Below are 12,167 nucleotides of genomic sequence, written 5' to 3' on the forward strand. Positions count from 1 at the left end.
GCATGTGAGATGAGTACAGTTGTGTGGTAGTTTGAACATTCTTTGGCATTGCCTTTCGTTGGGACTGGAATGAAAACTGACCTTTTCCAGTCCTGTGGCCACTGCTGAGTTTTCCAAATGTGCTCGCATATTGAGTGCAGTACTTTCACAGCATCATCTTTTAGGATTTGAATTAGCTCAACTGGAATTCCAACACCTCCACTAGCTTTGTTCGTAGCGATGCTTCCTAAGGCCCACTTGACTTTTCATTCCAGGATGTCTGGCTGGAATGGGAATAGATGGGGAAATAGACTTGGCAAAAGTGGAAACAGTGACAAATTTTATTGTCTTGGACTCCAAAATCACTGCAGATGGTGACTGAAGCCATGAAATTAAAAAACAGAAAAGCTATGATCAACCTAGACAGCATATTAAAAAACAAAGACATTACTTTTCCAACAAAGGTCCATGTATTCAAAGCTATGGTTTTTCCAGTAGTCATGTACTGATATGAGATTTTGACTATGAAGAAAGCTGAGTACCAAATAATTGGTGCTTTCAAACTGTGGTGCTGGAAAAGACTTTTGTGAGTCCCTTGGACAGCAAGGAGATCAAACCAGCCAATCCTAAAGATAATCAACACTGCATATTCAATGAAAGGACCATTGCTCCAATACTTTGGCTACTTGATGCCAAGAGCCAACTCACTGGAAAAGACCCTGATGCTTGAAATGATTGTTAGGAGAGGGCAACAGAGGAAGAGATGGTTGGATGGCACCATCAACTTAATGGATATGAGTTTGATCAAACTCCAGGATATAGTGAAGAACAGGGAAGCCTGGCGTGCTAAGTTCATGGGGTCACTGTTAATCACGACTTACAACTGAATAACAACAGAAAGATAGTGCAAAAAAGAAGATAAACATATATTATTCTTTTCATTATTACGAATAATCTGTTCTGGCTTAAAAATGAATATTTAAGCCTATTTATAAGTCTGCATTGTGCCCCTGCATCTTAGAGGGGCACGATAAGAATTATAATCCTATGAGCATAAAATTCCTACTTTTAATTACCTCAGTAGAATATAATAGGTAATTGGTGACTATGATTCATGGAATTATTGCTCTAATATGTATAATTCATATTCAAAACTAGATTGTAGAGACTTCTCTAGTTGTTTAGTTTTTGAGACTCCACCCTTCAGTGAGATGGGCATGGGTTCAATCCCTGGTTCAGGAACTAAGATTGCACATGCTTCTTGGCATGGCCAAACCGCCCCCCCCCCCCCATATATTCTATACTACTTGATAATTTTAAATCAGTTATGCCTCTCAAATCCCCATTGCTGGAAGTTACTGTATTTTTTTTTAAAGTACTTAAGTATTTGAACACTCAAATAACTTAGCCAACATCAATGGTCATGTTTGAATAAGTTCCTTATTCTTTGTTTGGTAGTCAAGGGACCTTAGCAATTATTAGTTCAAACTCCTCATTCACTAATGTCTAAAATGGAAAAAGCAAAAAAGTATGAGTATACGTTGGATATATTTGGTTTATTATTTAGCCACAGCTGTCAATTAAATGTGTCTAAAAGTTTTATTGAGAGGCAGTATAATATAATGAAAATACTGCAGACATTATAGTCAAAGAGACTTAGGTTGGTGACGAGTTCTACAGATCCTTGACTAAGATAATATTTTAAACTAATTTGAAAAAGTTGTTTAAAACTGAGGTTACATATTTTCTTTCTCACATTTCCATCTTCCTCCTTTAAGAGAGTTAGGAAAATAAACACAGTGGAATACTGGTACTTCTTTTATCACCTGGACACTTTTGGCACTGAATCTTGTATGTTTACTTTATGTTCAGTTAGACTAAGAGTCTGAATCGATGAAAGAGGAAAGCTATAATAAGCAGGAAAACTGACTTGATGTGATGACTCAACTCCTATGTAATAATGGTGTCTATGTTGTTGTTATTTGGTCACTTAAGTCATGTCTGCCTCATGGGCTGTAGCCTGCGAGGCTCCTCTGTCCTTGGAATTCCCCAGGCAAAAACACTGGAGTGAATTGCCATTTCCTTCTCCAGGGGATCTTCCTGACCCAGGGAGTGAACCCACATCTCCTACTTGGCAGGCAGATTCTTCACGACTGAGCCACCTGGGAACCCAGTATCTATGTGCACCCACATTATAAGGTCTGACACACATGAGGGGAATGTGTCATCCTATCACAGTTTCCTGTTTTGACGCAAGTTCATACACATCCCAGTGTTATGTTCCTCAGGCTCTCCATCTCCAAACACCATTGGATTTACTCTAGATCTATAGCTCCAGCTGATAAGCTCCATAAAGCCATCATGCACAAGTTCAAACTCATGATCTTTGTTACAAATCTTTCTTCTTCAGGCGCTTAATCTTGTCTTAGTGAATAACACTGATATGTACTCTTTTCCAGTCCTCTATGACCCACCTCCCAGAATATTGGAAATAAAAGCAAAAATAAACAAATGGGACCTAATTAAACTTAAAAGCTTCTGCACAACAAAGGAAACTATTAGCAAGGTGAAAAGGCAGCCTTCAGAATGGGAGAAAATAATAGCAAATGAAGCAACTGACAAACAACTAATCTCAAAAATATACAAGCAACTCCTACACCTCAATTCCAGAAAAATAAATGACCCAATCAAAAAATGGGCCAAAGAACTAAATAGACATTTCTCCAAAGAAGACATACAGATGGCTAACAAACACATGAAAAGATGCTCAACATCACTCATTATCAGAGAAATGCAAATCAAAACCACTATGAGATACCATTTCACGCCAGTCAGAATGGCTGCGACCCAAAAGACTACAAGCAATAAATGCTGGAGAGGGTGTGGAGAAAAGGGAACCCTCTTACACTGTTGGTGGGAATGCAAACTAGTACAGCCACTATGGAGAACAGTGTGGAGATTCCTTAAAAAAACTGGAAATAGAACTGCCTTATGATCCAGCAATCCCACTGCTGGGCATACACACTGAGGAAACCAGAAGGGAAAGAGACACGTGTACCCCAATGTTCATCGCAGCACTGTTTATAATAGCCAGGACATGGAAGCAACCTAGATGCCCATCAGCAGATGAATGGATAAGAAAGCGGTGGTACATATACACAATGGAGTATTACTCAGCCATTAAAAAGAATACATTTGAATCAGTTCTAATGAGGTGGATGAAACTGGAGCCTATTATACAGAGTGAAGTAAGCCAGAAAGAAAAACAGCAATACAGTATACTAATGCATATATATGGAATTTAGAAAGATGGTAACAATAACCCTGTGTACGAGACAGCAAAAGAGACACTGATGTATAGATCAGTCTTGTGGACTCTGTGGGAGAGGGAGAGGGTGGGGAGATTTGGGAGAATGGCATTGAAACATGTGTAATGTCATGTATGAGACGAGTCGCCAGTCCAGGTTCTATGCACGATGCTGGATGCTTGGGGCTGGTGCACTGGGACGGCCCAGAGGGAGGGTATGGGGAGGGAGGAGGGAGGAGGGTTCAGGATGGGGAGCACGGGAATACCTGTGGCGGATTCATTTCGATGTTGGGCAAAACTAATACAATATTGTAATGTTTAAAAAAAAAACAGCAAAAAAAAGAAACCTCAAAACCATCCTGTCCTCCTATCTCTTACACTGCCTCTGTCCTCTCATCTCCAGCTACTATAGCTTATCAATTTTATCTCCTATTCACTATCTATTGTCACCTGTTTTTCATCTCTTCTGCCCATGCCCCCAAACAGCCTTTCGATATCTACCATCTTTGTCCCTACCAACTTATTCAACCTCTTTCTCTGGTAACTCCTCCCCCTGCACCCAACCCCTCAGTCTTTACACTCCATCAGTCATGGAGTTGCCTCAACAGGCCACATTTTTCACACCTTATTCCCTCTAATTGGAATGTCTTCTCTTCTGTTTCCTTGAGGTTGTCTCTGTGGCAAGTTTGTACTTCAACAATCAGTTTAAGTATTTACCACTTTTGTGAAGCCTTTTCTGAATTTCCCAGGTAAAATGCTCCTTTCTCCTCTGTGCCCACATGGAATCTTGCATGTAATTCCACTGCAGCTTAAAACAAATCAAACTTATTTATATTTATGTTTCCTCACTTGACTCTAAGGTGATGGACCTTGTTATTTTTATATGCATTCAATCCCGTATATTTGTATTTTTCAGTTACCTGATCCCCTGCTGCCTAGTACAGATTCTTGATAAATATCTGTTGACTAAGAATTGAAGAAACAAAAAGGAAGGGAGGAAGGAAAGGAAGAGAGGGAAAAAACTAAAGGAGGACTGTTCAGAGTTCTAAGAAACTACTTCAGATCTTTGTAGGTCTCAATCTCCTTTTCTTCTAAATAATCTTGGCTCTCCCAATGCAAAATTTTTGAATCATGGCTGAAACTTCTGTTCTCACTCATCAGAATGTAAATGCTGTAACTACCCTCTGCAGCCAGCTAAGTTCCTTCAAAATTCTCCTATTTTCATTGGAAAATTTTCTGCCATGTACCAACTTCCTCTCTAATCTTATTTACTTTTCTCTGACACTCTTGATACATATAACATCTCATAAACGAAGAAACCAAAAATTCATTTTGAATGTAGTAATGACTCTGAATGATAAAATACATTCAAGAGTAGTGCTGGATTGCCCAGGAATTATGTATTATATTTAAGTAATCTGTCTGAATATATTTCTGCTGTAAAAATGCAATAGTAAGGGTTTAGAAGCTTATTATTTTGAGCATTTTATTCACTATTCAAAGTATATACTAATCAAAAAGCTTGTCAATTTCTCATAGAAAAATGAACATCTTTCTGGAAGTTCTTTTCTTTTCTTTCTTTTGAATTAACAAAACTACAAGTAGTAAGTAGAGATAATGAATTATCACATTGAGAGTGAAGAAAAGTGATAATCAAGTGGTGATATTGCCTGTATGGAATAACCTTGTTTTCTAAGCAAGTTAGGCAGGAGTAGAAAAGAGGGATGTCATGTCAGTATAAGTGAAGAGAGAGATTGACAGTATACAATTGTTTGGGTTACAATATGTTATGGATTTTTGCAAGTTAAGTGTTTAAAGTGTAATCATTAGTGGAAAAATCACTGCTCTAAAGACAATATTGGTTATCTGTTAATTCTATGGGAAATATGGTAAGAAGGAGACTTAAGATCTTTTACTCTAATATTTAATATTTTACCTTTAATTCCCTTCTTAATTTCCATAAATTTCTAAGAAGCAATATGTGCTAATAAGGTAGTTTTTCTTGCAAATATGTATGCAAGTAAAAGAAAAGTAATAAATCTTTAAATTATCAGAAATGAAGGTTTAATGGAATAAGTGCTTTTGTAGTGCATCTTTCTAGAGTCTGCATTTCTTCAACTAATTCACTACAAAAACAGTTCAGGTCTTTGTCTTATCTTCTGGTGTCTCAGACAGTAAAGAATCTGTCTTCAGTGCTAGAGATCTGGGTTTGATCCCTAGGTTAGGAAGATTCCCTGGAGAGGGAATGGCTACCCACTCCAGTATTCTTGCCTGGAGAATTCCATCAATAGAGGAACCTAGCAGGCTACAGTCCTTGGTGTTGCAAAGAGTCGGACATGACTGAGCAACTAATGCTTTTCATGTTTGTTTAAACCAAGGCTATGATTAAAATTGTTTCATACGTAAAATAGAAAACAGTGTACTCTTCCTGCTTTCTAAGTATAGCAAAGCATTGTCCCAAGTTCAAAGCAATGTCTCAAAGAGCTTTATTCTTTGGATATGTTCTATCACTCTTCTGTTAGATCAGGTTTTATTTTTTAACACTTAGCTCTTCCTGTTTTCATTTGTTTCCCAAAGTATGCTTTCCAAGACCAATTCCTGATGTTTCTCTCATTTGCCTATTGCTGTTGTTCCATTGGGCTTCCCTGGTGGCGCAGATGTTAAAGAATCTGCCTGCAATGCTGGAGATCCAGGTTTAATCCTTACATCAGGAAGATCCCCTGGAGAAGGGAATGACTACCCATTCCATTATAATTGTTCCTTATTTTTCTTTCTTCAATAAATTGTTAGGTTTCCCACTCTCCAGTTTGTATTCCTATAGTTCCTAACTGAAAAGAGCTGCTAAAAATGAATTTCTATTATGTTGATATCTTACCTATTATAAGAAGGTTCCTAATTGTAGTTGATACAAAAGTCTTTAAATTACAAAAAAGCCTTTTCTTTTTTGTCATCAATAATAGTTGTCTTTTGTTCTCTTGATTTTGAAAGCCTCAGAGTCTGTCCTCAGTTAGAAATGTAGAACAACACCAGTCCTTCAAAACCACTTAAGAAAGCATTAAACCATTATTTTTTGCTATTCAGTTACTCTCAATACCCAGTGAGAAATGTGGTATTTTGAAAAGTTTTCAAAGGAAATGCTCTCAATTGAAACCCTTAAGTAATCTATTTTTTATTTTTCCATTAAATTAGATTCCTGGGAGGCTGCATGGTTATACTGCATTAACTTAAGCCTCCTATAGAACCAAATGCACTAAGTTATAGTGTAAAAACTCTTGATTTTAATGGAAGATTGTTATAAGAAAAAGTATTATGGATTTACTTTTATGTTGATGATAAGACTATTGTCCAGAATATTTTACTTAAGTTATATAAGTTAATAGCCTCTCTGTAAGATTGCTAAGTGAGAAATTTCTTTTGGATTTTACAGAGAATCAGCTCTCCAGAAGCATTGGTACATTTTCTCTTATGTGTTTCTTTCCACATCCCACCCCCGCAAACCCCACTTGCCCTACCTCAGTCTGCTCAGATACTCAGAGCAAAATTTAATGCTGTCATGTCAACTCTGTCAATGCTTTCAAAATTTCAGATATTCGCATAACACCTTTATGATGTTTGCCATATTCTCGTATCTCCAGAAGAATATTCTAATTTTAATCAAGCCAGGTTTTTACTTTTAGAAACGTATTTTAATAGGATACTTGGATTTGGCATGCTCACTATATTTTTAATCTACTTCAAAATATTGTTAACGTGTCAGAATAAATGACTTGTATAATGTTTAAAGTCTTCTCACATATTATCAGTAGTACATATATCAGACATTGGAAAATACTGACTTGTATTAACTTCGGATTGGCTTATTTTGCCCTCCTATATCCGGTTCTGATTTTCTTTTAAATAATTCTATTGTGTATGCCTTTTGTTGCCTCAAAATGTCTTTACTAAAAGGGACTCTTTCCTGCAGGTGTCAGAAGCTAAGTGCAACTAGCTTATGTAAAGAAAACAAGAGGGAGAGGGAGAACTGGGTCTATTAACTGACAAATTTGAGATAGATCTCTAAAGGCTTAGCTGGATCTATCATTCATTGATGTCAGTAGGTCTCAGTCCTTTATTCTCTACCTTTCAGCTTTGTTCGATGTAGCTATGATCCTTGGCAGTCTCCCTCAATGTGCTAACTCCTTGCAGCTCCTGGGCTTATCATCTACCAGTTTAGCAATAATTCCAGGGGAAAACACACAAGCAAACTCCTCTTTTCCTGCAACTAAAGCAAAAGTCTTACATCTAGTTCTCATCACCCTGAAAAGCATCATGTTACTTAACTAATCACTGTGGCATGGAGTTTTACAGTGTTCTGACTAGTAAATTTGCATCACGTGCCTGGGGCAGATGGGTCAGTTCTGTCCACACCATATATAAGAATCCTAGGGTAGATAGTTTCTAAAGAGAAAGAGGGGTATGGTTACCAGCTGTAATAAACTAAATGTTTTTATCTCCTTTCCTCTTATGTATTGTAATCTTAAATTTAAGAGAAATTTCTTTTGGAATTTAGTTACAGAGAATAAGCTCTCCAGAAGTATTGGTACATTTTCTCATTGGAATTTTTGAGAGATAAGGAGAAAGGAGATAAAAATTCCAAAAGAAATTCTCTTAAAGAATCTCTCTATATATTGGAATCTTAACCCCTGCAATGTGATTCTATCAGGAGGTGGTGCCTGGAGGTAATTTGGTCATCAGGGTGATTTCAACAACTGTATATTAGGGCTACTGTGCCTCAACACTATGGATATTTTGAATTAGAAAATTCTTTGCTTTGGAGGGTATTTTAAACTAACAGATTGATCATAATATCAGAATCAAGGACAGATCCTTCATTTTTTGTTTTGTTTTTTAAATATCTTTAGTTTTATTAAAAAAATTTTTTTGTTGGCATATACTTGATTTACAGTTTTGTTTAGTTTCTGCTATATAGCAATCAGCTATACATATATTATATAAATATATATATTTACACACACATTCCTTTTTAGATTCTTTTCCCATATAGGCCATTACAGAGTATTGAACAGAGTTCCCTGTGCTATACAGTAGGTCCCTATTATCTATTTTATATATAGTAGTGTGTATACGCTAGTCCCAGTCTCCCAGTTTGTCACTTTCCCACCTCCAAGGACAGCTGTTTAAATAAATGCAGGCATGTTTAACAATGTCTGTACAGTATAGGATATTTAGTAACATCTCTGGGCTCTACCAACATCAATAACCTCAGATGTGCAGACGACACCGTGCTTATGGCAGAAAGTGAAGAGGAACTAAAAAGCCTCTTGATGAAAGTGAAAGAGGAAAGTGAAAAAGTTGGCTTAAAGCTCAACATTCAGAAAACTAAGATCATGGCATCTGGTCCCATCACTTCATGGGAAATAGATGGGGAAACAGTGGAAACAGTGTCAGACATTATTTTTGGGCACTCCAAAATCACTGTGAATGGTGATTGAAGCCATGAAATTAAAAGACGCTTACTCCTTGGAGGAAAGTTTTGACAAACCTAGATAGCATATTGAAAAGCAGAGACATTACTTTGCCAACAAAGGTCCGTCTAGTCAAGGCTATGGTTTTTCCAGTAGTCATGTATGGATGTGAGAGTTGGACTATAAAGAAAGCTGAGCACCGAAGAATTGATGCTTTTGAACTGTGGTGTTGGAGAGGGCTCTTGAAAGTCCCTTGAACTGCAAGAAGATCCAACCAGTCCATCCTAAAGGAGATCAGTCTTGTGTGTTCATTGGAAGGACTAATGTTGAAGTTGAAGCTCCAATACTTTGGCCACCTGATGCGAACAGTTGATACATTGGAAAAGACCCTAACGCTGGGAAGGGTTAGGGGCAGGAGGAGAAGGGGATGACAGAGGATGAGATGGCTGGATGGCATCACCGGCTCAATGGACATGGGTTTGGGTAGACTCCGGGAGTTGGTGATGGACAGGGAGGCCTGGTGTGCTGCAATTCATGGGGTTGCAAAGAGTGAGACATGACTAAGTGACTGAACTGAACTGGGCTCTACCCACTAGATGCCAGTAGCATCCTTCATTTTAATGGACCCAAAATGTTCCCAGATATTGCCAAATTCTCCCTCTCCTCAACTGGGGAGGAAAAGTTGCCCCAGTTGAGAACCACTGCACTATATGTAGATATTGATATACAAATATAATGACACTTATAGTTAGAAATGAGCCTCATGATTAATGGTTTGTGATTAATGGTAAAATGCTATTGATGGTATTATAACCACTCCATGACCAACATTTCCTTCCTTATTACATCTACATTAAGACTACCCTTTGTTGTATGAAAGTGAAAGTAGCTCAGCTGTGTCTGACTCTTTGCAACCCCGTGGACTATACATTCCATGGATTTCTCCAGGCCAGAATACTGGAGTGGGTAGCCGTTCCCTTGTCCACAGGATCTTCCCAACCTAGGGATTGAACCCAGATCTCCCACATTGCAGGCAGATTCTTTACCAGCTGATCCACCAGAGAACTCCAAGAATATTGGAGTGGGTAGCCTATCCCTTCTCCAGCAGATCTTTCCAACCCAGGAATCAAACCAGGGTCTCCTGAATTGCAGGCAGATTCTTTACCAGCTGAGCTACTAGGGAAGTCACTGACAAAATTTATTGAATTTATTACTTGTGCTTCTGTATATTTACCTTATGGATTCATAATTATTTGTACTCCAAATTACAGAAACCAACTCTACTGCATGTCAGAGGAATCTGTCAGTTGCTGCTGTCACACATAGTTCTATGGCCATACTTACATGTGAAATTGTTTTTTATTTCAGTCCATCCAAATTTTTATTGTTTTCAGCCCATCATCCACATACGTTTGTAATTCTGTATTTTTCCTCCGTATGTGTTCTTATAGTTGAGCTATACTATAGCATTATACCTTCCTGCTAGTATATTGGTTGAAACTTAGAACCTTTTAGTTATAATATTTTTGGCATTTTTGTTATGGGTAGTTTGTACATGATTCAATTACTTGGATTTGAAGAGAAGTCACCAAGACTGGAAGTGAGTGGTTAGTGGATAGAATCCATGGGTAACTGCATGTCCAGTCACAGTTCAAATGAAGTGGGCACCAAATTTTATAGTGGGTGGAAAGAGCATCATTGGACACTTAATACTCTGGCATCTAGATGCAATTGTTGTCTGAGGGGTGCTGCATAAATAACAGTGTTTCTAACCATTAAAATGATGTTTCTGGTACAAAAATTCAAACCCAAAGGCTGCAATTTAAAAAAATAGGTGGCCCCTCATCTGAGTGGTGGGAATGATCAAATAGGCAAGAAATTAGAATTGAAACTGAGAATTCTGGATAGCACAGAGGTCCCATTAATTCAACTAAGTGGTATAGAAATCGTGACTTATGGAATAGTTAAGTAAACCAGTGGTAAGTGGGGTATCTTTGAAACAGAATAATAGAAAATTGTCATAGAAAGAGAAAACTCAGGTAATAACTAAACTTTACTTGATGAAAGTGCCTACTTAGGCACTTTCTGCCTCAAGTCAAAAGTGAAAGAGCCCAGAGAGCTATCTTTGCACTGATGGGCAGTGGAAGCTAATAACCAATGTTCCAGTTAGAATACTAGATTTGGTAGCAGGCTGTACCACACCCATGAAAAAAGATTCATAGCATCAGCTATTGATGACACAATATGATGTCTCCTAAGATTTATTGGTTGTCTTGATTTGATTTTCTTTTTCCTGTGTCACTGGAACGTCTATTCCCTTAGTAGAATATTTTTATAATGGTTTAAATCTATTCTTATCTAGGGAGGCTACTGTCAATCTTTAATCTTTTTCTTGATTCTTGCTCAGATTTATTGTTTCCTTGTTCAGATTTGGCAGTCAATTCAGTAGTTTTGGTACATGCTCTTCTTGTATGAGTTTCTGTTTGTGCCCTTGTATGGGACAGAATTGCACAAGCTGTAGTTCATCAGGTTTGAGCCTAGTTTTACATTTTTTTAAAAAATTAGACATTTGCTATTTTAGTTATTTAATAATTATAATTAGGAATAGTATATAAAGAAATAACATAAATTTTATTTTGTTGTACTTTTTAGTTTCTTTCCCTCTTTTCTATGTAAAGTTAAGATACATATAAATTGATCACTACCTTATTGGTTTTTAAATTTTATGTTAAATTGTACTAGCTCAGTTTTACACTGGTTTAGAAAAGGATAACTACAGTGTATTTATATGTTCATCACATAGAATGTTTTCACCTAGCCTGCATTTCTCACATAGGATTAGCTTTCTTTCCCAGTTTTACTTTAGTATGTGTGTGTGTGTTTTCTTTACATCAACCAGTGCATTGTTTGAGTCAAATCTTTACTATTTGCTTTGCTTAAATCCCTTAAGCTTATGATTCAGATCTCATAAGATATCACAGAAGTCTCAACCTAAATGGGAAATTTTGAGTTGTTCAAATTGAGCTGTCTTTTTCTTTATCAATGTTCATTCTTTGTTTTAATCTTTCCCCTCAAGTTCTCTGCTTTTTTTAACTAATAAATGTATATAGTCAATCAGTGAATCCATGTTTATCCATCCATTCATCATATATTTGCTTCACACTATGTTCTGCATGACAGCTGGCTAGGCAGTGGAGAATCAAGGGTGAATGAACTTTGCCTCACAAGCTGGAGTCTTGCTTCTATGCTTTGCTTACCTGTGAGGTATGCTCCTCTGCCCTGCCCTTCAATTAGTGAGCAAATCCTGTCAATTCTGCCTCTTTCTTACTAACTCTGTCCTTGGCTATGCCTACCTGTCTCTATTACTGCAGTCATAAATCTGTGTTTTGTCTATGTCTACATGGCAACCCATTCCA

This window comes from Bos javanicus, chromosome 4 (assembly GCF_032452875.1).
Source record: "Bos javanicus breed banteng chromosome 4, ARS-OSU_banteng_1.0, whole genome shotgun sequence".
In the NCBI taxonomy this organism is placed as follows: Eukaryota; Metazoa; Chordata; class Mammalia; order Artiodactyla; family Bovidae; genus Bos; species Bos javanicus.